This window comes from Pseudopipra pipra, chromosome 18 (genome assembly GCF_036250125.1).
Source record: "Pseudopipra pipra isolate bDixPip1 chromosome 18, bDixPip1.hap1, whole genome shotgun sequence".
Taxonomy (NCBI): Eukaryota; Metazoa; Chordata; class Aves; order Passeriformes; family Pipridae; genus Pseudopipra; species Pseudopipra pipra.
The window spans coordinates 3,604,103-3,629,299 of NC_087566.1; the positions used below are offsets into that span (position 1 = coordinate 3,604,103).

At 45.7% G+C, this 25,197-nt stretch overlaps 1 protein-coding gene and 1 long non-coding RNA gene across 4 annotated transcripts in view; one reads left to right on the forward strand and one right to left on the reverse strand.

Annotated features, from left to right (window-relative positions):
• TAOK3 (TAO kinase 3) overlaps positions 1 to 20,941 on the reverse strand; it is an 82,216-nt gene extending 61,275 nt beyond the window's left edge. Inside the window, exons 1-3 of one of the 3 annotated variants that reach the window (XM_064674677.1) lie at positions 20,789 to 20,941; positions 19,745 to 19,807; positions 15,296 to 15,392 (exon numbers count right to left, since the gene is read on the reverse strand). The gene's annotated coding sequence lies outside the window, so the exon portion shown is untranslated. The remainder of the gene's footprint in view (positions 1 to 15,295; positions 15,393 to 19,744; positions 19,808 to 20,788) is intronic. The other 2 variants (XM_064674676.1, XM_064674678.1) reach the window with 2 other exon arrangements.
• Positions 20,942 to 21,101: 160 nt separating this feature from the next.
• On the forward strand, positions 21,102 to 24,402 carry LOC135423965 (uncharacterized). Its single transcript, XR_010435036.1, has 4 exons — positions 21,102 to 22,142; positions 22,298 to 22,398; positions 22,506 to 22,591; positions 22,700 to 24,402. It is a non-coding gene; the product is annotated as an uncharacterized LOC135423965 (long non-coding RNA).
• Positions 24,403 to 25,197: the final 795 nt, after the last annotated feature.

The window sequence follows — 25,197 nt, forward strand, 5'->3', positions numbered from 1 at the left end:
AATAACAGTAATTCTCTAAAAACCACAAACAGGACATTTTTTAAGTGAGAGAACAGACACAAACTTACTCATCTCAAATGCTGGTACATCCTTTGCCTTCCCATTCCCTGAAGCCAAACTCCTGCCTGCTCCCCACGCTCTCGTGGAAGAGCTTCCCTTTTCATGACATGTTCTGTACAAGAGTCTTAAACATTAATTAAGTCTAACAGTCCTCAGAGATGTTAGCACAGCTATAAAAAGGTTCCTGGATCGAGTGGCTACTGAAGGAACTGGCATCTGATCAAATTTGCAAGAGTTATGCTCCCAGCTTTATGAATAAATCAAGGAATTATCAGTTTTTGAAAGTCTCCAGCACTTCTTGGTGCCTCATGTACATATATTAACAGCCCTATTTTACAGATTCAGCATCTAAGGCATAATGAACCTAAGGGGATACTAGCAGTAAAACTATGAAAGAATCCAATCTCATTTCTAAGAGAGGAATATTTTTAGTTGGAGACAACTTCTCAATTGCAGGGCAGCTTGGAAGGCTCATTATTTTGTTCTGGTTCATTTTAAACACAGCCCAGACACTCTGTGAATGAAGCATGTTTTTCTGCAGGCTGGGGCATATTACCACTAATTAAAGAAATGAAAAATTCTGGTATTAACTAATAAATTCTTGATAGTTCAATATTTTACTTCAGGGTCATATCAGCCCAAAATTTTAAAGGAGCTCAGGGAACTTTAGAAAGTCACCTGCACCAGGGTCACTACTCTACAGGAGCTTCTAATCACTCCTGCCACTAGAAAAGGATACTCTAGGTTGGAAAAATGGGGAAAAACTCCTTTCTGGGTCTTCCTAACTAATCCATACCTATTATAAATGTATAACTAAATCTAATATGACAAGGACAGAGGCCTTAGAACCAGAGCTACCATGAATTTTACACAATATAACTAAAATTTTTAAAGCAGTTGCCTCCAAGGAGGGAAAGCTACACTGGACTCTTCTGATCAGCCCTTTTGTATTCAGCAACCACACAGTTTTGTGATTTTCTTCCTAATATTCACAATACTGGGGAAAAAAAAAAAAATCAACACTTCCAAAAATGTAACTACAGGAGAAAACCACCAAACATTTGTATACAAATAACAGACACCACAACTGAATATTTCAACCCAGCCAAATTTGAGTGTTACGAGACTTGGGGGGGGAAAAAAAAAAAAAGAAAAAAAGAGAAATAACTAACCATGGAATTTATTTTGAACACAGAGGCTTCAAACCACTTGAAATTACGCTGAGTGAAGACACTGTTGGAAACACTCAGCTACCGATTTCCCTGGTCAGAAACAAACTTTCCCAGAGAACACGAGGAGCACAGCGAGGTTACAGAGCAAGCCTATACTGTGCTTAAACTCTGCATTAAACATGCATGAAGCCCAGCAGAGGAACTGCCTCTCCTCACCTTGCTCTCTAGGGAAGTGCAGCACAGCAAGGTTCAGCTCCAGGCTTCCCCTTTTCCAGGCACAGCAGGGCCAGGGACCCCTCCCTGCCCCATTCACCCCCCAGTCACGGGCTGGGAAGCACCAGCTGGGTCTGGCTTTGCAGAACTGGCTCTTCATCCAAACACAACGCTGCAGTTCTCCACTGAGAGCTGTTGCTGCTCCCTGCACTGCAACTACAGGAAAAGCCCATTTCTGCAATCTGGAGGAGGCACCAGTCTGCACGAGCTGTAGTAGGAAAAGCACTTAAGGACTGAGCCTTTTCCCATGAAAATCTCGAGTGACAGTGTAACTCCATCCTTCCTCAGTTATGTCACTGTGTGTCCCAGAAGATAAGGCACACGTTGCTCATTCAGTGTTTCTGAATAATAGCATTTTCCCCCGAAATCCCTGGCTGAAAAGCCCAGCCAGTATTTTTCTGTTCGCTTCCAGATTAGTCCCCAACACCAGGATGAGTGACTTTCCCAACCTGCCAAGCCCCAGATTAAACACACATCAGGAAAACAAATACCATGTGTCCTGGACAACTGAAGGAGCAAATTCAGGGAATATTCCCCAAGCATGAGGTGGCCACGTGTCTCCAGGTCTTAAAGCTTCTACACAAAGGGGCTGGGTAAGGGCATCCCAGAGCCCTGCACACCAACAGCCTGGAATTCTGCTGCTTCCCAAAGCTTTAAATTTTACCCTCAGCAAAGCCAGCCCTCACTTAACCGTGGAACAGGGCCAGCCTTATGGCTCTCTTGGATTTGAAGTGGATCTGGACACGACAGCACTCCACTCACATTCTGAGGCTTCCTTCCCTGTGCCTCCAGGGAAGATCCATCCCTGCATGGGAATCCAGACCTCCACAGTGGCAGCAAAAGGCCCATCAGCTGCTGAAGCAGTAGGTTGGGTTCATTTGGATAATGCTGAAATGAGAATTGATTCCTGGACTCTGCAAGCCAGAGCTGGGTATCTTGCACGTTCAGCTTGCAGGAGAGCCACTCCCTTTGATATCCCTCCACACTGTCCCTGTCCTCTCCTCCTCCACCCACCTGCCTCTTCTGTGGCAGCACAGAGCTGTGTTCCAGGCCAGGCATCACCTTCATCTCCAGCCCAGGCAGCTCCTTGTCTCAAATTCCCAGCTACAGGTGGACATCCCAGCAGGGCACGGTTCCATCACATCTTTAAGCCCATCCTCCTCGTGCTGCTGCACACCAAACATGACCCCACCAAATGTGAACCTCCACCATGACACACACCCTTCAGAGGCCCCTGTGACTCTGCTGGCCATGGCACAGCCCTCACAGACTCACTTCTGCATCTGGGATCAGCAGTTTCCCAGAAACCCCCCAGCAGCACAGACCCAGCAGCGACAGGATCTGCTGCTGATAAGGGACTGGAACTGCTTGTCAGTGGCTCAGGAGTCACTTTAAAGAGTTAAAAAAAAAAAAAAAAAAAAAGGAAAATAAAGAGGGGGAAGGTCTCTCAGACCCTTAAATACTAAAACTGGAGTCACTCCCTGGTGACAACAGGGTAAAAATGACATTTCAAAGTGGAATGACATTTTCACAGTAGTGCTAAAAGACAGAAAGGGAAGAAAGCATCAGGACCTTTATAAAGATTTGGCTTAAGTGTTCTCATTAGAAAGGGATAAATAGCAGCAGTGTGTAATCATTAAAGTAATCCAATATATTTCTGAGTCCCCAACACTCAATTATATTTATTGAGACTCCAGAACTACCATACACAGCTTGAGAGCATGTAGCATCTGCTACTTCCAAGATGAGTCATGGGAGGAAATTCCCCTGTATTTTCTAGGAACCAGTTAGGCAGCCAGTGATTGAAACAGTGATGTGACTATATATACACCCACACAAATGAGAGGAAATCATTTCTATCAATAAATGTTCATTATATTTAACATACTGGCTGCAGATTTCAAATAAGAGATCACAATTAGAAAGATTATTTTGGGAAAACATTCCCCTGTTTAATTTGAATGCAATGTAAATCTTGTCAAAGGTCAGAAGAGACTGGAATAGAAACTAATTTAAATAAATTTCAAGAATTTGAGGACATCTTGAAGGAGGGAAGTAAATATGCAACAGAACTTCAACACCCCACAGCACTTGCCTCCATTTTCAAGTGCTGCATCATTAACTGTATAATCACTTACCACATCTGGCCCTCCCCAAACACATCCACAGCAGCTGCCTCTAGACTGGCCTCAGGAGTAAACCCTGAGCTTAAAAGCACCCAGGTCATGTTCATCTCTCACTTTCCAAACACGCTGCCACGCCCTTCTGTAACAGAGGGACTGTGATGTGCAAAATCTAAATTTACCCCAGTTCCAGGTTGGAGGCTGGTCAGTCGGAACAATTTGGATTTTAAGAGTCAGGTCACATTACCAGATGGTCTCTAATGAGGGAATGCAGCCTCACTGACAGCACAGAACTCATTTTTACTTTAGCAGGTACCGAAGAGATGAATCTTTTCCTATGTACAAATTCAAGGCACAAGCCAAACTTTTATGAAGTTATTTTATATTGTTTTGACCACTTTCAGCACCTTTACTCCACAGTGAAAACAGCTGCAAGGGAATTGGAAGGATACTGGATTGCTATGAAGATTCATACAGTCCTGGAGCACTGGTTGTGTATTTAAAGCTAAGATGTTTTTAGTTTTGACTTCTAATCTGACAAGGAGAGCTCAAACATTTGTGTGCAAGTAGCCAACTAATAACCCTTCCAGATAAGGCCTCAGGCTCTAGAATTACTGAATAGCAGCAGTCTCACCTTCAGAGAGTACACGATGGCCTTCTTGAATTACCGGGACTCTTGATAAAAATCCAGTAGGACAAAAGAGAAATTCCACCTCACTTTTGAATACCTGAAAGTCACATCCTCACCCACCAAAGGAGTGAGCCTAAAAAACCCACCACAAGCCAGCAGCTGGAAGGACAGCTGCTTACACAAGACCACTGACACGGAACAAGGTTCACTATTTTTCACCAGGGAAGTGACTGCAAAGAGAGCTCCAAGCCCTAAGTTTGAGGACAAAAAACTATTTGCTATCCCAGTAACAGTCCACAAGAAAGTTTAATTTTACTGAGAATGACCCCAGACTCATGCAGGCTCCCTGTGCAACCCCAGCCCAGTCTTCAGCTCTCTTAGCACTAGAACTTTCTGTAAAGTGTGACATCGCCCATTTATCTGCAACATTTATACTGACAATGAACTTCTCCAAGCATGAGCTTAAATATATATTCTCACATAGCTCAGCTAAACATGGGACTCCATTTCAGTAGTCTGTGGTGCTGTTGAGTCCATTATAAAAGTTGCCTATTCTGAAATCAGTGGCATAAACAAGTCCTCTGTATCAGGTGATAAATGTTGACTGTAAGAACACACACAGCTTTTCCCAACAGGACCCCCCTGCCAGCAGACCTAGCCTGTGATTTTTTTTCCCCCAGACACTGAATTTTCTTTAAAAGGTCCCTGATCAGGAGATTTTCAGGTATCACCTGCTGTGAAGCAGCTGGATTTTTTTTGCAAATATTTATAATACATTAAGGGTTTGTGCCAAAATACCAGATCACCACAGGTGGTAGCAACGAAGTAAAGGACAGACCACCACTGCAGCAATCATAGCTGGTTTTAGTTCTGAGGGAGAATATAAATTTCATCAGTATTTCTTCACTTTTCAGACACATGGCCTTCAATTGTAAAGCAACATTCCTTCAATACCAAAGCAGAGTCAAAAGATAATCGACACAAGCATATAAACATACACAATATCTTGTTTCAGGCTGCAATCAGTGCTACAAAGATGAGATAAAGACATAAAATCTGAATATTATAACCAAAACTTCTACGTATGTAAATCCATTCAAATCCCAGGTCCCTCCTGCTTTCCAAAAAACACAAATCCAAATTCCCTGAAGCCACAGGAAAGTGCACAGACGGGCCAATGCATACAATGGCCAAAATCTGCCCTAACATATTTTAAGTTATGCTACAGGAAGCACTGTTTAAACACAAACCAAACCAGATTTGTCAGAGAGATCTCTGGGAGTCTGAAGAACAACTCACAACAGGCAGCTGCTCCAGGAAACCTGCTCAGCAAAATGGCCCTTGTCATGTGTCACCTTTCCAGTGAAGTGCCAACTGTATGCCCAGGAGTTTATAATTTAAGTAATTATAGGCATTATATAAGGTGTGCTTGCAATGCTCCTATTTCCTTCTCCATAAAGATTAAAAACTGTGGCTTCTAAGCAGCTTAATTTTTGATGGGAGACAAGTGCAGCACTGCTGCTCCCAGGAACTGCATGAACTGATTTCCCAAAGCCAAGGAGGCTCAGGATCTGGCGGTGCTTCCCAACGTTAAGGGCTGCTGGGCACATGAGGTCACTCATGGCCAGAAGCTCCAGCCCAGGAACATCTGCAGAACCCGTGCAGTGACCTGGCTGCCCCAATTTGGCTTTCAGCTGACAGTGCTCACGAAGCACAGCATCCCTGAGGGGCCTTCATGGGATGCAGAAGGAGTTCAGCCTGACTCTGTTCTCACCCTTAAGACCTGGCTGAATTACACTCACAGGCATCAGGAATCTTCTGCTGAAGCTCTACATTCACCTCATCAGGACAAAGGGAGGATCCAAAGATTTTACCTGTGCTGGCACTGGATGAATAAGTAGATTTAAAATGCTCTTTGCCACAGAGTATGATTCAGCTACCCCATTATACACACACAGAACATGTATAGCTTCGAAATGCTTCTTTAAAAACCAGCAACCCACCCTGAAGTACATCTGTATGAATTCTTCAATATAGAGACCCCCAGCTCTCAGCACTGCTTCATTCACAGCTCTGGTAAACAGCTGAATGTGAGCACTGACATGTTTAAGTGGTTTTAAAAACCATTTCATGTCCATTACTGCTATATAAGTGTAAGCCAGGAGGACAGAACCATTCCCACAGCCTGTTCAGAATAACACAAACACCCCCAAATTGCCATGGGGCTATTTATTAACCAACCACCATACTGTAAAAATATGACCATTAAACTTCATTAAACTTTATTTTGTGCCTGCAGTGTAAAACAGTTCCCAAATCCGAAAGTGAAATGTCAGTATCAAGCTTAAAAACTAATAAATGAGCTGAGCAGTGGAAGCCCCTTCACTGTGCAAGAGCAGAACACTGGATTCTTTACTCACCAAAGATGGGCCAATACCCCAAAACACCAAAGGAAGTACAAGCAGCAAGGTCATTTCATATCTGAATTATTAAAACATTTAACCATCTAATTCATTTATATAATCATGATAACTTTACAGCTCTTTCAGTCATACATTCGACACAAAGACTAAGGGAAAAAAGAATCCAAGCACGCACCCTGGAGCGCAGCATTCCAAGCACAGGCTCTCCAAGAACATCCTAATCCTCCCATCCTATCACTCATGGCCAGAAGAGACTGGACTTACTGACAAAGTGAGATAAAGTAACAGTCAAAACAAGCTGTAAATCTCAAAGGGTAACCCAAGGCAAACACTCAACAAACCTGACAGATTTTAAAGGCTGCACAGACACCAACGTGGCCTTCAAAGGGCTCAACTATCTTCCCAAACAGGGACACACAGAGCCCAAGCACTCTAAGGACAAGGAATAAGCTGACCAGCATAAAAAGAAAAACCCTCCAAATCATCTGAGGCACAATTCTGACAGCCAATTAAAGATATATCTTAATTAAAATTAACTGCAGCCCAGCAAGTGTCCTAATACTCAAAAGCTTTTCAAACATATTGCACGGCAGAATTTGGTTTGCTTTCTGGTATGGCTTGGGACCTGGGTTTCAATCAGGTAGCAGAGCTCCTTAACTACCTGCTCTAAGTTACACACCTCAGCAGATAAATTTGGCAGCCTTACACATGGGCTCAAGATTTCCACTTGAACCGTCAGAGGTTTCTTGATTCAATTCAGTAAATGCATATTTTGGCATCTAATTTAAGAGGGAGGACAAAACTTTAAAGCTGCCTCTGAAAACAGTGGAATATGCCCAGCTTACTATATAAAGATTCTGGAAAAGCAACAAGGAATTTAGACAGTTACACGAACGTCTGCCATGATCAGCCTGGAAATGCCTCTTCACCCTGCAAATGTCTCTTAGCCCTGCCCCTCCTTCCACAGTGGGTTTATTCCACCAGTCATTGGAAGCATTGCCCATCAGGTCTGTCTTATTTCCAATCAGACACTCTAAATTTCCCAGCAGAAAATGTGAAAGGGCCACCACAAACACCAGCAAACTGAGCCCAAACAGGAGCTCAGTGAGTGAAATGATCCTTGGGGAAAGAAAACCGCAGCGAGAGCAGCAGATCCTTCATGAGCAACAGAAGTGTTTTGGTAACAGAGGAAAAACTGACCTCTAAGATACACCTGATCTGCCAGTAAAAGAAAGCTTGCTTTAGATCATGAGTCTTCAGATTTTTACAGCCAAACTGAGTCAATAAGAGACAGTTTAAGGCACTATAAAAATAATTTCAAAACTCCATGCCCTCGTACACAACCAGGGCAGCATTTCACTGCCATGTGAGCACCACGCTGCTTATTAAAGGTTACCATGAGCCATACCTACCCTCTGCTCTTTCACTCCCAAAATTACAGCAGGGGCCTTCCCCTGGACACAGAGAGCTTTCCCTTTCCTAAAGGGAACAGTTATTCCTCACAAAGGGCAGGAACACAATTCCTGCAGCTGGCAGTCTGACCAAAGACCAGGAGACAGCTCAGGGTCCCCAGCTAACTAATCTCTAGTTACCAAAGGCTGAAGAATATTCCCTGGTGTAAAAAGTCCATTCTACTACTGCTTGTGTGGTACTTCCTGTGGCAGGCTTCCATTTATTACAAACTTCCTGAATTTTCTTTATGGAAGCTGGAACAAACACTATTAATGCTGCAGCAAATGCGCTTGACCTGGGGATTGCTGAATTTTGGTGGAATTTAAGAGCATCTAATATGGGGGGGGAAGAGGTAGGGAGCCAGGAAAACATCACTGTGTGCCTTCAGAAAACTTGTTCTTTTTAACAGTGCAGTTTAAGATCAGCAACCCTGCAGCATAATGGTCAGAACATTTTCTTCCACGGGTGTTCCGGTGGCACACCAAGAGTTCCCAGAGGGCAAATATTGCAGACCAGTGCAGCAAAACAGAGAGATCCCGGGGAGGAAAGTGGCAAAAGTCAACATTGGAAGGGTGAGTTTATTCATCCACTATGCTGAAGAGCTTAAAATGGAAACATTCTATATGTCTCGCCTCAGGCCAGGGTGAACAAATGAACGCAGGTGAATCACTGCTCCAGCAAGTGACTGGAAAACACACCCATGGAAACTGCTGGTATCTTTTGCCTCTCCCTCCTACCCACAAAAAAGTCCTCATACACACAAAAGAGCAAAATCAGATCCACGATTTTCCCCTCTTTTTTTCCTTTAATTAAGCTGGAGAAACACAGAGGATACAGAGGCTGATGGATGAAGCCTCGCCCCTCCCTGCAATCCCTACTATGCCAACATCCTCAGCTATGGGTGCCCAACTGCAAAAGCCAACAGCAGACAGAGATACTTGTGAAATGCACCACACCAGCTTCAGAGGTTTAAAAACCCTTAAGAATAAAAAAAACCCTTTGATGAATAAAATTAGGAAGAAGAAGTCATCTGTTTAGCACATTTTGGTATGAAAAAAACCCTTCAAAACGGTAACCTACAGATTACTTTACCAAACATTCTGATTAAAAAGAAAAAAAAAAAACCACACCAAAATTCACATTTACAATGAGGTGGTTTGAAGCTAAAAATACCCAGCCAGCTGCAAATCCCACCTTAGGCAGGCAGGCAGAAGTGCTTCTCTCTCCCCTTCCCCAGGCAGACACGTGCTCACTTCCTTCTTCTTTGCAACATCAGAAGCTCAACTCAATGCTAACAAGCCACAAAGTCCTGCCCAGAATCTAAAGTCACGCCTCAGTAATTACATAAAATAAGCTCTAAGTGGTTCAAAAAAAAAAAGAAAAAAGAAAAATCAATTTACTCAGCTTCAATTTCGCTTTTAATTCCAAAATATTTTGACTGTTCATAAAACAGAAAAGCAATTTTTCTTTTTGAGGTTTGCTCCCTCCACCCCAGTGTCTCATTAGATAATTTTTTTCCCCCAATCTCACTGTAGAACATCAGCATGTTCATTTATAGTGCTGCTATGCCAATAACAGGGATCAAACCCCTGAACATGCAAGCTTTTAAGGAGAACATTCAGGTGTATTTGATGTTCAGTTTTTGCACATAAAACATAAAGGAGGATAGTGGGGGAAGGAGAAAAACCAAAGGTAACGTAGGAAAATGTAAAACTCAACTGTGCAGATGCCCCTTTCAAAGGTGGTCTGACACAAAAGCAGCAAAGATGCTACAAAATATTTGGAAGCTCCCAGTAAAAAGGAAAAGTGTTCTCCCCTCACCTGCCCTAACAAAAAGGCAGCACAAAAGTTCTTGAACAATAAAACCCCTGTATGTTACATACAGCCTTTCCCCTGAGGAGACAGCATAAATCACGGGCCAGTTTATGGAATCAAAATTAAAAAATAACAAGTTTTGGTCTCCTGGTGCTGTGACACTAAAAAGACCAATAAAAACCCACTTAGCCCAGGAGATGGCTCCAGGTCATAGAGCTTGTATTATCCCCCTCCAGAGGGAACAGTACCTGCAGCCTGGGTAGGGTGTGCCACATCCCCAAACAGGAACCAAAACCTTCCCTGTTGCACCAGCACGCAGCTCCCTGGCCACCAGTTAACACCAGGCTTTTGCTCCTTGGTGGTTCAACACCCTGTTCTTTCAAAACCAAACCAAACCAACCACCACATCTCCCCCAGCTGCCCCAACCAGGGCAGACCCCAAGCTCAGCCATCCCCTAATTCATTAAGGCAACGAGTTTTGCATCAGTTTTCTCAGCTGGGGAGGCAGATCCTGCCCGACATCCCCCTGCTGCTTATAGAGGCAGCAAACAGTTGTGGTTCTGCGACGTCAGCAGTAGGAAGTTCCTTCTGCCAGGCCCCACCACGAGTGGTAGCTCTTCACCTACACAACCTCACCATCTCCTACTCATGAGCTGCAGGAATACAAAAGCACAGGACACAGGGGGGGGTCCATCCAGGCACTCAAGTGTTCAGCTTTGCAGGAGTTCTTAATTTAGGAATGGTGACGCCAATTAAGCGTCCCCTTTGTTCTGAGATCAGAAATGTGAAAGTTTTTCGACTTCCTCTCTCCACACCCTCGAGGCTCTTACCCACAACTTCACTGACAGCAGCTGCAAACGCTCTCTGGATGGGGAGGTCCTGCCACCAGGAGCCAAATGTTCCTTAACTGAGATGTTTTACTCTTTGCACATCCACCACAAATTCCCTGGATGGCTTTGGAAGCCAGGTGGCCTTAGCAGTGCTCAGAAACATTTCTGTTGTGCTGCACTGCTTACCCAAAATAATGATCTTCCTAAAGAAAAACAGCAAACAAACAAACTTCCCTCATTTGTATTAAGGAAACAGTCTATTTGTAGACAATTAATATGCACTGGTGCTTCCTTTTCTAACTTTAGGGTCCTGGTTATATACTGCAAGTAATTCTCACACTTTAAAGAAGAAATAGGACTTAATATTAAGAAATAACTTTTCACCTCCACAGAAGTTAAAACACAAAAGGTGAAAGGAGGATGTGTTAATGCTGACTTGAGTCTTCCCCAAGACAACCCAAGTGCTGCTGGACCCAATCAATGCCCAGGAAACAGAAACTGAAACTCGCCAGTTTACTCATCAACTGAAATCAAACAGTGCTATGGGAGGGGTTTTGTTTGGTTTCTTTTACGTTTTTAAGAAAGGTACTCCCAGTATAATTTAGCAGTGCTGCCCCTACTCCCCCAGGGAGAAGTTTGCACCTTCCAGCCCCATCCTCATCCCACCTCCGTCTGTTCCCATCTCCAGACCACTGGCTTTGCTGCACACGGTTATTTCACAGCTGGATCAGCTTCCTAACCTGTACCACCCTCTGGCAGCACAAAGGTTTGTGCCAACACAACTCAGGGGGAGAAAGGAGAGGTGGAGGAGCAGCTGGTTTCAATTCAGCACTAAAATCAGCTTAAAATTCACTTAATTAACAGACTCCTGATCTAAAATTCACGACCAATCCATTCCCTGCTCCCAGTCCCTGACCCCCACCTCCTCAATCCCTGTGTTTTGATAGGAATCCAAGTTTCTGTTTTTCTGTCAGTCAATACATTCCAAATCTGCCAAGACACAGAAAAAAGCTTATGTACATAATAATGAAGAGATGAAGCTGCAAAGATAAATAAAAATGTCTGGATTTAGACTACAGTTGTCAAGTCTTGACTTTCAAGTGAGTGTGTGAATTTTAAGAAAGTTATTAAAGTTTAATAAGATACTGTTACTAATGATTAACTAGACTATTTGGTTTGGGTAAAAAAATTTATATCTATCCTTTCCAAAAATGAGGTTTTCTCCTTTTCTTGTATAGCTACTTATTATAGTGGTGGGCAGAAGGGATAGAATTCTGACAGATATTTACTAAACACACTATGAAATTAATTTAAAAACAAACAACACAAAATGAGCATTCACATAAAAGTTTCACAGACTGTCAAAAGACCTGGGCTTGAAAATCACCAAATATTAAGAGGTTTTTAATAGTTGGTTTACACCTTTTAATACTAAGTGCTAAAATTTCTGTTGCCTGATACATTTTAGAGGTTTGGTTTTTTTTTTTTTCATGTTGTTCAATTTACAAAGAGAAAGCATGGCAAATTAAAAGAGTTAGGCAGAGATACAGGAAAAATTCAGCTGATTACACGGTATTTCTTTTGGCATGGAGGTGCTAAGGGCTCACTAGTGGCAGAATAAGTAATCATCACAATGCTAAACTGCCAAAATTCACTCAGGCTACGGCCTGACCTGCATGCAAAACCAGCCGTGAAATGGGAATGAAGTGCTCAAGGCAGACTCAAACATCACTGCATATGCTCCAGTTCTGCTCCAGACCACTCCAGAGCTCTGGAATTGCAGCAGCCTGGATCTACCCGGGGTAATTGCAGGTGAAGCCAGGAACAGCCACTATCAGAGCTTCAGCTATTAAGGCTCCTTAATGAATGGTCTAACAATAACCCAGGCTTAACCAGTTCTCTCATTGCCAGGACTTTAACCATAATAAGCCCCTTGAACATTCCTACATCATTTTCCAAAGATCTCACAGTATGAGGCTACTAACTGTGCTCTCACAGCCTGTGAGGCAGGTATTAGTCAGCTTTTCTTTTTTTTTTTTCCTCATTTAAATACAGATAAAAAAAAAAAACTGAGGCAGAAAGCTGGCAAACGACTTCCCTGTGGATACACAGCTGACTACTGGCACACAGAATCCAGATCTTCCAGATTCCAGCCCTGTCATCAGCCAAAAGGCCATCATTATGAGGAAAGAAATTAGTCTGGTCTTATAAATAGCATTTGAATATAAGCCTTGCTGTAATATTTGCAAGGAGTTGACCTTAAACACCAGCAGAGCTGCACTGGTAGCCTGGGGCTCCAAGCACCAGCTTGCGTGGCACTATCCCGGAGTTCCTGTCCCTCTGCCTCTCTGGATGTCTCCAGAGCCTGGATCCAGTACAAACTGTCCAGAAGATCAGACCACAATCTCATTTGACCACTTCTGGTTTGAGCTCAGCACGTCAAAAAGATGTAGGACTGCTCTAAAAATACAAACAGCGTTGTTCTAAAACACTCAGGTAGCCAGGAACAAGAAAATAAACAAGTCTGAGTCAGCAACTTTCTGCTCCTTTAAGGGATCAAGTCACCATGGTCAGAGTGGCAGAAATCTCTCTGTAACAATCAGCTGGAAACCTGCACGGTAGAAAATGTCCCCAACACACGTAAAATCTGGAGCACTCATCCAAGTTAATCATTTGAACTGCTCTGACTGCATATCATACATTTACTCGTCATTTTTGCAGCTCTCAAATGCCTAAGTGAGATATATTTTGATTTATGTCACGTTCATATGGTGCTACAAAGAAGCAGGTCCTTTCCTGCATTACAGCTTTAATACCTGCAGCAGGTTAACTCCTGGTCTACGTTTCCTGCAGCAAAATACTAAGCCCGAGATTGATTTTGTACCAAAAAGCCCCTTATGTCTGATTCTGTAAGTCTAACATCATTTTAAATTAGATACTTTCCAGTAAGGCAACCCTACAATACCAAGTTGAAAACTGCAAAAGGAGAGTTAAAGCAAACAGAGGAAAAATAAAGACTTCGTGTAGTAAAAAAGCAATTCCAGTAGTTACTCGTTTATTCTGGTTCTAGATACCTGCCCTGCTCCCTCCCACCCATGTGGGCCATCACCAAGTGCTGAACACAACCTGTACAACCACAACAGGAACTTTGAGTCCAGGGGAAGAGCTGAAAATGGAAAACTCGTTAACTTCCATGGGGATCCTCCACAAGGGAAAGACACCACGGATGAAAAAGCAACACCAGAGATTTTGAGAAACAACCGCCTGAGTGGAACAACAAGTTGCACCATTTTTTATTTCTATTCATCACTTTAAGAGCAAACTGTGGTTACAGGCAGGAGAGCCATAAAACCCTCCTATTTTTGGCTGTCTCCTTCCCAAATGACAGAAAACTCCTGGCTATGAAAACATGAGCATCTCACACTGGAGCTAAAGGCTCGTGTCTCTTAAATGCAAAAGCAGCACAGTCAAAATTCCCTGTGATTCTCCCCAGGATGACCAAATTCCCTGCATTATTATGCATTAAAGCACTGCCAGACTGTGGCACAGCAGATGAGACCTGACTCCCAACAGAGCCTGTTTCCATCCCAGCTCACATTTAGGGCTCAATTATCTTATCTGCTCTGCCACTCGCATACTTTCCAGATAAGAAATGTTTTTCCCCCTCTTTTGAAGAGTTAAAACTGACACCACAGCCAGTGTTAAGATTAAAAACGTTATAAATTAAAATTCATTTAGGCTAATACTGTTTAAAAAAGTACTCTATGTACAGGTTAAGACTGGGAACTAGAGTTAATTGACAGGCTGTGTAAGTTTTAGTAACAGTAGTACATCCTGCAGGTGGAAGGGGATTTTGTTCTCCACCTCAGTTTCCCCACAAGGTTTAGGTCAAAGATCAGTTCATCTCAAGTTGAGAAACTGCTCAAGACTTGGGAGGGGGGGGAAAAAAAGTCTGTTTTCCTCTTCCAATCTATGACTAAGAATGAGGCAAGCAAAGGGAGGATCTAAGATCCTGAAGGCGATGGCAACAAGAGGTCATTAGTTAATTCCCTCAACGACAGATACTACTTCCTTTTATTAAATAACAGCAGGTTTTAATGATGTCAAATAGTTTTTGTAATTCTAAAGGACACAGCACACTGAAAATTTACCTGAACCAGGCAAAAGAAGCAGAGACACAGAAGAAACGCTGAACTGAGAGGGAGATTGTCATAAACCAAGTAAGAAATATATAAGACTGATCTGATTGTATGCCAAAAATTTAGAAGGTTACAAGGGCATATATATTCTTTCTTATATTATGTATCTTTGGCTTAACACAAGTAGTACCCAATTTAGCAAAAAGTCTGTTTTAACCAGTGCTTTAATGTTTACAAATAAATTAAGTTTTTCATGAGGAAAAAAGACAGACACAGGCACCATTCTAAGGCTTAAATGAAGGCTCATTGCTGCTTATTGCTTAAGTAATTTTTGAAAAAACTTAATCAAGGTACTTTTATGACCAGCTATTTATTACCTGTATGACTACAGCACATGGGAGCTTCAGTTAAACTGCAGCAGGACCTGCAAAGCCAGAGCAGGAGCGATGCCTCCTCTGAGGAGATTGCAATCATCTGAAAGATGAACAGTTCAAAAATGTAGGAGGGCATGAGGAAATAGGTGACTGGAATTTATGTTCTCTGTGGCTGCACTTTAGTCCACTTTCCCTCGTGCACTGGAAGGATCAAGGTGTGTGTTTGCTTACTCTCCCTGCGTCAGAAAAGAAAATCCATCCAGGAGTCACATAAAGACAGGGAAAAAAAACCCACAAAACAAGGAAGGAAGGTGTTTTGGGTACTAAGACTGGAAGAAAACTATTTACACATTTTAATATGTCTGCTTCCCATCTAAGAGAGAAAGGATTTCAATTTTTTTCAAGCTGTCATCCCACAGAGCGAGACTGAACCATAAGAAAATAAACAGGCACATACACAACTTTTGGAGGAATTCCATTTAAAGAAGAATTCTTTGAAATCACCACCCGACACAGTAGTGCACCCAACACAAACCAGCAGCCAGAGCTGTTTACAAGCTTTCTGCTCAGTGTTAGACTGCAAACCCAAACTCTTTTTGCTGTGTAATAAATCAGTGCTCCGCGTTTAACAATTTTCAGCAGTGCCATATGCTACGTAGTCCCATATGTTCCATTATAGGGAGGAAAAACATCATCTCGACATGAATCATCAGTGACTGTGTTCCTGTAAATCTGGCTTAAATGCTCGCAACGTTCAAGGGCAACGCTAAATAAATCTGCTCAGTTTTATGCCAGATCCTGTGCAGCAGAACCGCAGATCACTTACTGAAATTAAGGAAAAACGAGGTTTAATGTCGGAAGCGAGCACACTGTTTGCATCTCTCCAGAAACAGACTCACTCTGCACAACATCTGGCACACGTTCATCAGTTCCAATCTAATAATGATGTCCTGCTCGTAGAATTAGGATAGCATCTCGTAGTCCCAACACTTTTCATCCTGAACTGCACGTGCTAATACACACACTGCACACAAGTGCCGTGTTCTGCACCACAGGGATTCTGGGGACGAGTTTGTGGGAAAAGTAAAACCCCAAAGCAACCCCAGGTGTGGGTTTTAGACTCCAGGGAAATGCAGCTGTCACTGTACAGTTTACCCAGGATTTTAGGTTAACACCTCCACTCTTCAAGTGACAATGTCTTAGGTAAGTATACAATCAGCTTTCCCTCTTTTTCCCAAAGACAGGGTAACCCACAGCATAAAAGCTGCTTGTCCTGAGGCAAAGTCATGGCACACCAAGGTCATCATTTGCCCTTCTTTTGAGGAATTTCTTGGGCTCTGATATCAGGAAGACAGACTGGAATTAACACCCCAAACTGTGAGAATGCCCCTATTTGAAAGTGTTTAGTAGCCAAGGAGGAAGGCAGTGTAGTTGAAGCAACCAGGTGCTCCCAGGTAAAGATTGGTTTCATTAAAACCAAAATACACCAGAGTCCAGTTTGACCTAATATTCAGGGTGAGGGAAAAACAGTAATTACATCAACATCAAGCTATTACCTGTTCAAGGGCATAAGTGCTTAGTTCATTAGCAACTCAGACAAACTTGTTTTGTTAGCTCCCTACATTAAATTTGAAATTTCCCTGCCCTTACAAATTAAACTAACAATTTCTGACACAAAGGGAAAGTCCAGTAAGACAATACAAACGTGAGTATAATAAACAAGAAAACTTCCAACCTGCTCAAATCCAATATGTTCTCTGCCACTCACAATAACAAGAAGATTACCCAGGGCACCAAGTCAACCTAATGTCAATGTTATTCAATTCATTTGAATAAATTATTTTAAAAAAATAAATAAATAGCAGTACTCCAGGTTTCTTCAATCAGAGAGCAAAACCTACTACAAACATATATTTTTCACACTTCCAACAGGAAGTTAAAAGTGAATTCCCGTGGTTTAGTTCTACAGAATAAGTTCAACATGTCACATTAAAAACATTGCTCTTTAATGCTGGAAGTGGGGCTTTATAAAGATTCAGAACCTGCCACAGGACCATGAACAGCCAGGAGGGCACTCGGATTTCCACCATCCTTCAGGAGCTCAGGAGATGGATGACCACACCCAATTAATTTACTTGAATCTCTATTCCAGCTTTCCTCCTCATTAATTAGGAGCTGAGGTTCACAGAGATGACAGCTCCTGGCACGCAATGCCGACGATGACTTTAAGTGGTGCACGCTCTGTGATCAAAATGGAAAGTCACAATCTGTGCTGCCCATGTAAAAATCAGAGATTTCCTTCTTTTTAACCCAAAGGGAGCCTTACATTTAGCAGATCAGTATTTTCTAAAACAGGTTTCACTCAATGAACTAAAACAAAGCTACCACAGTGATTTCAGGGGAACTCACAGAGCTGCCCCTGGAAGAACTGATGACCAAGCAGGCACCAAGAAATTGCATCATGTTTATTACACAGCACGAAGCCAAAGGCAATCAGATCCTTCTGGTTTAATCAATGGCCTTCAAATAAGGAAGCAGTTTGAAAATAATAAGCAGAAAACAAAATACTTTTTTGGGTTCACTTTTTGAATTTTTCCCTATTGTGTAGAAAACCTGAGCATGTGCTGAAATATAACCTTATAAAAATCTACTTCTTGAATACCTCTGATACCAGAATGGCACTTTTATTCAAACTCAGTTTGCCTTAAATGCTGTGACTGAACTGCAGAGGGGTCCTGTTAAAAGACTCTGAACTCTGTCTTCAAACAAAAGGCCTGTTTCCTATTTAAAAACATTAACCAACATATAAATAAAATAAATAAAACAAATAAAATTTAGTGTTCCAGGAACACCTCCTCCCCTGCCTTTTCTTTTAACCTGGATGTTGCAGCATTTCACAAGGCTGCAGAACAACCTGGGACAAAAACCTGTAAATGGAGGAAACAACTGGTCTGTGTTCCTGGTCCAAACTCACTGACCACTGCTCTGCCCCTGCTCCCCAGCAGCCTGGGGCCACCCTGCAAACTCCAGCCCAGCTCCATGCAAACAGGCTCTTCCCTTTAAGGCAAGACAGGAGATTATTCGGAAGAGACAGAGCCCAGTTTTTCTGAAAGACCCCCACATTCTGCAACACGTTATGAAACACAAATTTAACAGCAAAAGCCTGATACAAGATTCATATTTAGAATGCACACAAGTAGAAATATCTCATCTTTAAAAGCTTTGACTTGCAAAGATCCTTTTTAACTGATAATGATGTAACAAAGCAAAAGGGAAGTACTTAGAGAGAATCACTGTAAGTAATACACACACACAAATTAAATACACAGAATTAGTTTGTAATCTGAAAGCTCTAGTAGGGGGAACACAGAAATAACTCAGCTCAAACTTTCTTCAAATCAGATGCCAAAGGAAGTTATGTGATGAGTTAGAGGGTAGATAAATCTGGATTTTACAAGTTATACACTAATGTAGATATGAACAGCTTGCAGCCTCACTGTGAGTGCATGAAAGAACTGTCAGGTATTTGTATGAAGTTCAATGTTAAATGAGAGTTTGTGAACAGGAATTTACATTTAAAACACACCCTATATTGTTGCATTACTCCCTGAGAGCTCAGAATTAGCCACCTACCAGAAAGAACTCAGTTTTAAAGACATAAACAGAGAGGAACAAGCATGGTGCATTATCTCTCTCCACAAACAATCCACTATCAATGTAGAAATACCAACATGTGTCCTCTAATAAATCTGGTACAAGATTCATCAAACTAATGACCACTGGAAAATAAGCTCCATCAGTCTAAGCACTGCAGCATTCCAAACACTTACTGAAAATACACAAGCAGACCCTGGAGGACTGACTGGAGCCCACTTATCCTCACCTCACACAAGCACCAGGAACCACAGGCAGCAGCTCCAATCCCAGCTAACTTTAAACTGTGCTGTGTTCCACAGGGGAGGTGAGGAGTGTCCCCACTGAGCCAGAACCCTGAGCTGCTTCCACTATCACTATCCCATAAGGTGGGCAATGGGATCTGAAATCCTCCTGGACAGAGAGTGGAGCTGAGCACAGCCAGAGTGAGTCCTCCTGCCAGGAGGGAGCCCGGACCAGCACCACCTGTTTTGCTGTTTTTAAACAAACACAGAGCTGCTACTCAACTGTGTGTGCAGGCCAGGCACTCCACACAGCTCCAGTGCTGGAGCACAGTCCCAAGGAGAAAACACTGGTTGGGGACAGCAGACCCAGCACCGAGCTGCTCAGCTCTGCTCAGGCTAAGAAAGCAACCAGGGAAAACCTGGCTGCTAGCAGGGCTACTAAAGTTTGGAATTACCACAGTCGTAGGGTTAGGGAATTAATTCTACTCACGTTCCTGGAGGAAAGGGAGGAGGGGAAGACACGAGGAGACAGATATATACACATAAAACAAAACTCTGAAGGCTTAGTACTTGCCTAGTGTCCTCCTTCCTTCTCCTTCCCACGCAAACACGAGTGCTGCTCGATGGCATCCAGCACCTACAGCGAATCATTTCCCCGTGTCATTAAAAGGACAGAGACATCTGCTCACACACACCAGACCTACGTCATCGCTTCCAACTCCGCTCAAAGCCGACAGAAACGCGGCTCCCTTTTCCCTTCAATCCACTGGGTCACATTCCCGCCGGCAGACGGATCCCGGGGTGATCCCAGCGGAGCAGCGCCGTGCCCGGCTCCAGGTGAAGGCGGGCGGCCCCTGTCCCTCCTCTCTCCGCACGCCCACGCTCCCACCGGGGCGTTCCCGTCCGCTCCGGGCTGGTGTCCTGGAGCTCCAACTTCCACAGAGCTCCCGGGGACAGCTCCCGGCACACGGGAGGGAGAGCCGAGGGGAGACAGGGAGCGGCTGCTCCCGCTCGCACGGACCCGGCACCTGCCCCCCGTCCTGAACTTCCCACCCCGAGCCCATCCTGGCCCCGGTCTTCTCTCTATTCCACCCCCTCCCTGCCCCCCATCCTGAACCCATCCTGCCCCCTCTCCTCTCCCTATCCTGCTCCTGTCCTGTCCCCATCCTACCTCTATCCTGCCCTCTCTCCTACGCCCATTCTGTTCCCCTCCTGCCCCTGTTCTGCCCCCATCATAGCCCTGTCCTGTCCCCCATTCTGTCCCTCTCCTGCCCCCAATCCCACCTCTATCCTGCCCCCTATCCGGACCCCCTCCTGCCCCCAATCCCGCCTCTATCCCGCCTCCCATCCTGCTTCCAGCCGGGCTCTCCGGGGGCTCTCCGACCGGGTGCTCTCCGACACTGGAAGCCTGGCAGGAGCTGCCCCAACCCCGACCAGCCCCGGCTGAGACTCCCCAGCACACTCATCGCTCCCTCCCTCCCCCCCCACCCTGCCTGGCAGCGAGCGCCCCGCGCCGCCTCACCACCCAAAAAGTGTGGGGTTTAGCCCCAAAAAGCGCTGCCAGCCCCCGGCGGGACCCGCCTGTCACCGGCGCCGCTCCCTCCGCGCGGTGCCTCACCTGGTGCCGGCCGGCGGCAGCGGGCCACGTCCGCGGGGCCCGGGCGGGGCGGCGGCAGCAGCAGCAGCAGGAGGAGGAGGAGGAGGAGGAGGAGGAGGAGGAGGAGGAGGAGGAGGACGGAGCGTGTCCGCCGGGCCGTGCCCGTCACCGCCGCTTCCTGCCCGGCCCCGCTCGGCGCTCGGCTGCACGGCCTGGCGGGGCAGGCGGGGCAGGGCAGCGGCACCGCCCCGCGGATCGAACCGCCCGGGGCATCGGCGCTCGACTGAGCGACCCGAGCGGTCCCGGCGGGAGCTGAGGGGAAGGGGGGGGGGTGTCTGAGGGGAAAAGGGGGGATTGGGGCGTGTAGGGGGGTCAGGGAGGTGTGTATGAGGGTCTCAGTGTCTGTAATGGGATCAGGAATACGTATGGTAGTCTCGGAGTGTCTAGTGGGATCACGGGGATATGAGGTCTCAGGGTCTGTAGGGGGATCGGGGGAGCGTGTATGGGGGTGTCAGGGTCTTTAGTAGGATCAGGGGGGTGTGTGGGAGGGACTTGTGGACCTATAATGGTCTCAGGTGTGTGAGGGCAGCTGGGCCCTCTGTAATAGCCTCAGGTGTGTGTGTGGAGGGATGGCAGTGCCCTTAGCAGGCTCAGGTATGTGTGTATGGGGCTGTGGGGGTCATAGTAGTCTCAGGTGTGCATATGGGGGTGTCAGGGTCTACTGGGGCCTCAGGTATGTGTATGGGGGTATCAGGGTTTATAGGGGCCTCAGGTATGTGTATGGGGGTATCAGGGTTTATAGGGGCCTCAGGTATGTGTATGGGGGTATCAGGGTTTATAGGGGCCTCAGGTATGTGTATGGGGGTATCAGGGTTTATAGGGACCTCAGGTGTGTGTATGGGGGGGGGGGGTGTCAGAGTCTATAGGGGTCTCAGGTGTGTGTATGAGGCTATCAGGGTTTATAGGGGTCTGAGGTATGTGTATGGGGCTGTGGGGGTCATAGTGGTCTCAGGTATGTGTATGGGGGTATCAGAGTTTATAGGGGCCTCAGGTATGTGTATGGGGTTATCAGGGTTTATAGGGGTCTCAGGTGTGGGGAGCATTGTCAGGGTCTATAGTGGGCTTAGGTGTGTGAGGGGGACACTGTTTGGGCAGGGTAAAAGGGCAGCTCTGAGGCTTTCAGTATGTGCTGCAGGTGTTGGAGAACCAGGACAAGGACCATGTGTCCTGTGGCAGATCCCAGCAGGAAGAGGCTCCTGGTAACCAAAGAGGAGCAGATGGGACTTTGCAGCAGTCAAAGGCACAAAGGAGAAGGGAGTGTAGCAGGGATGGAGAGCTCTGGATTAGGAAATGCTTGGAGTAGAGGCAGGGAAAGGTGAGTTTATGCTGTTTCTGCCACACTTTATGGTTCCCCCCAGACTCTGAACCTAGAGACACTTTATTGTTACAGAAGCTTATTTGACGGGATGGGGGGGTGGTTAATAATTTTTCTAAATAAAACTGACAGCTGTTCCCCTCTTGGGCTTCTAGAACCATCCTCACAGAGCCCTGTGAAACCAGAGGTACAGAAACCTGAGAGCCCTGAGTCCCAGGTGAGGGGTGTTGGTGTGTCCTGTGCCTCAAAGGCCAAGGTACAATTTCAGCTTTTCTCATTGCAATTCACACAATAAATGAGTTTCCTGTTTATAAAGCTCAGCTTATAACTTATTTTTCCCCTCTATTTCTTGCAAATGGAAAGAAGAGCACAGCAAGCATGACTCGTGTGTCAGCTGCTCTGTGAAAAGCTGGTGCTGACCAGGCAGGAGGCAGAAATCTCTCCTCCAAGTGAGTGTGTATAAAACACTAAATGAGTTGCGATGAGAACAACAGCTCTGATGGAGGCACGAGCCAAGAACAACAGCTTGACAGGCAATTTTACACTTTCCCTGACAGCTCCTTGGGGCGTAGACAGTTAAGTTTCTGCGTTTGTAAGGGAAACATGGCATTCCTTACAGCTGAGCCTCCTCCCTCGGGTTCCCACTGAATGCCTGAGAGATGACAGCAGAGGGTGTCTCCAGAAGGCTCCTATTAAACAGGAGGAATTAGCACGGAGGGAGCAACAGCGAGATCCCAGTTTTGACCACAGAATGAGCTAAAAAGCGTTGCATCAGCAGCTGTTTGCAGTTTCTTACCCGCTGGCTGCGCACAGCTCCTGTTCAGGGGGCTCCTGTGCCCTCCTCTTGGTACCTCCGCCCTCCTGGAGTGTGAAGGGTTGTGCTGGGAGGGTAAATTGGCTCCAAACCGAAAGTGCTGAGGCGGCGTGAGGCAGGGCAGATTCACCTTGGGAGGGCAGCCGTGGTTCAGACACACTTACAACTAGTCGGGTGTCCCCAGCAGCACGAACGAGGCGGGCAGGGGAGCGGGTGAGCTGAGTATGTGGACAGATGGAACAGATACAGACAGGAAATAGGGAAGGAAGGGGGGAAATTCATGTTTGTAAAGCTTTAAGGGGGCTCTGGTTAGTTCTGAGAAAGAGGTTGAGTCCTGCAGTCCAGTTTCTGTTTTTAGCTCTGTGACCGTATAACTTTGGGAAGCCATTTGAGCAGTTCGAGCCAGGTGTGAGTGGGGAGGGGACAAAAACCCGTGGGCACCAGGCAGCTCATGCGATGTGGCAGCTGCCACCACACCCTTTCCTGTTCGCCCCGCGGCCGCGGGCAGCCCTGCCAGCCGCGCTGCCTGGGTGAGGAGAGAGGGGGAAAGGAGTGCTTTCCAAGATGCTGATAACCCCCACCACCTGGCATTCCTTGGAAAAGGAGAGGTAGTGAGCAGCTCTGGTGGTGTCTCTCCCCTGGGACAAGTCAAACGCTCCCCAAAGCCCTGGGAGCTGCTCCGGGGTGGTGCTGACTTTTGGCCGTTCCTCATCCTGGCTCCTGTTACAGGCGATGTTGACTTACGGAAAAAGGCACCGGGCATACTTGGCAGGGGCGTTCCGAGTTAAAAATTGTCAGTCTGGGCAAACAGACCTTTGGGGTGAACTGCAGGAGAGCCAAGTGCCTGCACTGCGTTATGGCAGCTCTTGTCAGAACACCAGGGTCTGACCTGGTGCTGCTCTGGGTGCCGAGCGCCCGGCTCGGCGGGTTTGGAGAAGTGCTGCAGGTTTTGGAGCTCCGTCCTTCAGACCAAACCCATTTCCTTCCCCTCGGTGAGGTGCTCGTAGTGCCTCAGTGAGTCAATAAGCTCTGCATGTGAGGAATGCACCTCCCAGCTGAAGGTGAGCCATTGGTGTGGCTGTGCTGGAGGCAAGGAGACTAATTAGTCCTCCCCTTAGACTTTGAGCTGCAGAAGTAAGATAGGTGAGATATTTAGCCTGGAATATCCATGTGAGGCATTTTCAGATCCTGGTTTTAACGGTGTGAGTCTCACACAGGATCTGTGTCTTAGTCCTTAATTCTGTAGCAGTGTCTAGTCAGGAGGATAACCTGTACCTGTCAGATTTGGGGCATTCCTGATGGATTTGGGCACGTGTTCTAGGAGCTGCTGTTTACTGGCAGGGTGAAAGTGAGATCACAGTGCTGTGGTGGGGCTTTGCTGTGAGTATGGAGGAACAGGGAAGCAATTTCTGTATTAAAATATAATAAAGTTTGGGTGAGTACAAAGTGTCCTAAAAAGTCCATTCCTAGCACGGCAAGGTCCTGCTCCTTGCCTGCTGAGGAGCAGCTCTGCTGTGTGTCTGTATCACAGAATCCCAGGATGGGTCAGGTTGGAAGGGACCACAGTTGGGTCATCTGGTCCAACCTCCCTGTTCAGGCAGGGGCATCCCAAAGCACATGGCATAGGATTGTGTCCAGATGGCTGGAATATCTCCAGTGAGGGTGATTCCATACCCTCTCTGGGCAACCTGTTCCTGTGCTCAGTCACCCCCACAGTGAAAAAGTTCTTCTTTGTGTTCAGGTGGAACTTCCTGGGCATCAGTTCCTGCCTGTTTTTCTTCTCCCATTGCTGAGCCTATCCCCCTGAGCAGAGCCTGTTCCATCCCCTGACCCCTCCCTGCACGCACTGATAGACATGGACGGGACCCCCTCTCAGTTGTCTCTTCTCAAGGCTGAGCAGGCCCAGCTCACAGAATCATCAAGGTTGGAAGAGACCTTTAAGATCATCAAGTCTAACCATTCACCCAGCAATGCTACTATAACCCCTAAACCACTACAATCATATCACCCAGTGCCAGGCCCAGATGCCTCTTGAACACCTCCAGGGATGGTGACTCCACCACCTCCCTGAGCAACCTATTCCAGTGCCTGACCGCCCTAAGAGTGAAAATTTTTTTCTAATATCTGACCTAAATCTCCTCTGTCTTAGATTAAGGCCATTTACTCTGGTCCTCTCACTGCAGGCACGATAGAAAAGACTGTCCCCCGCCTCACCACAACCTCCTTTCAGGCAGTTGTAGA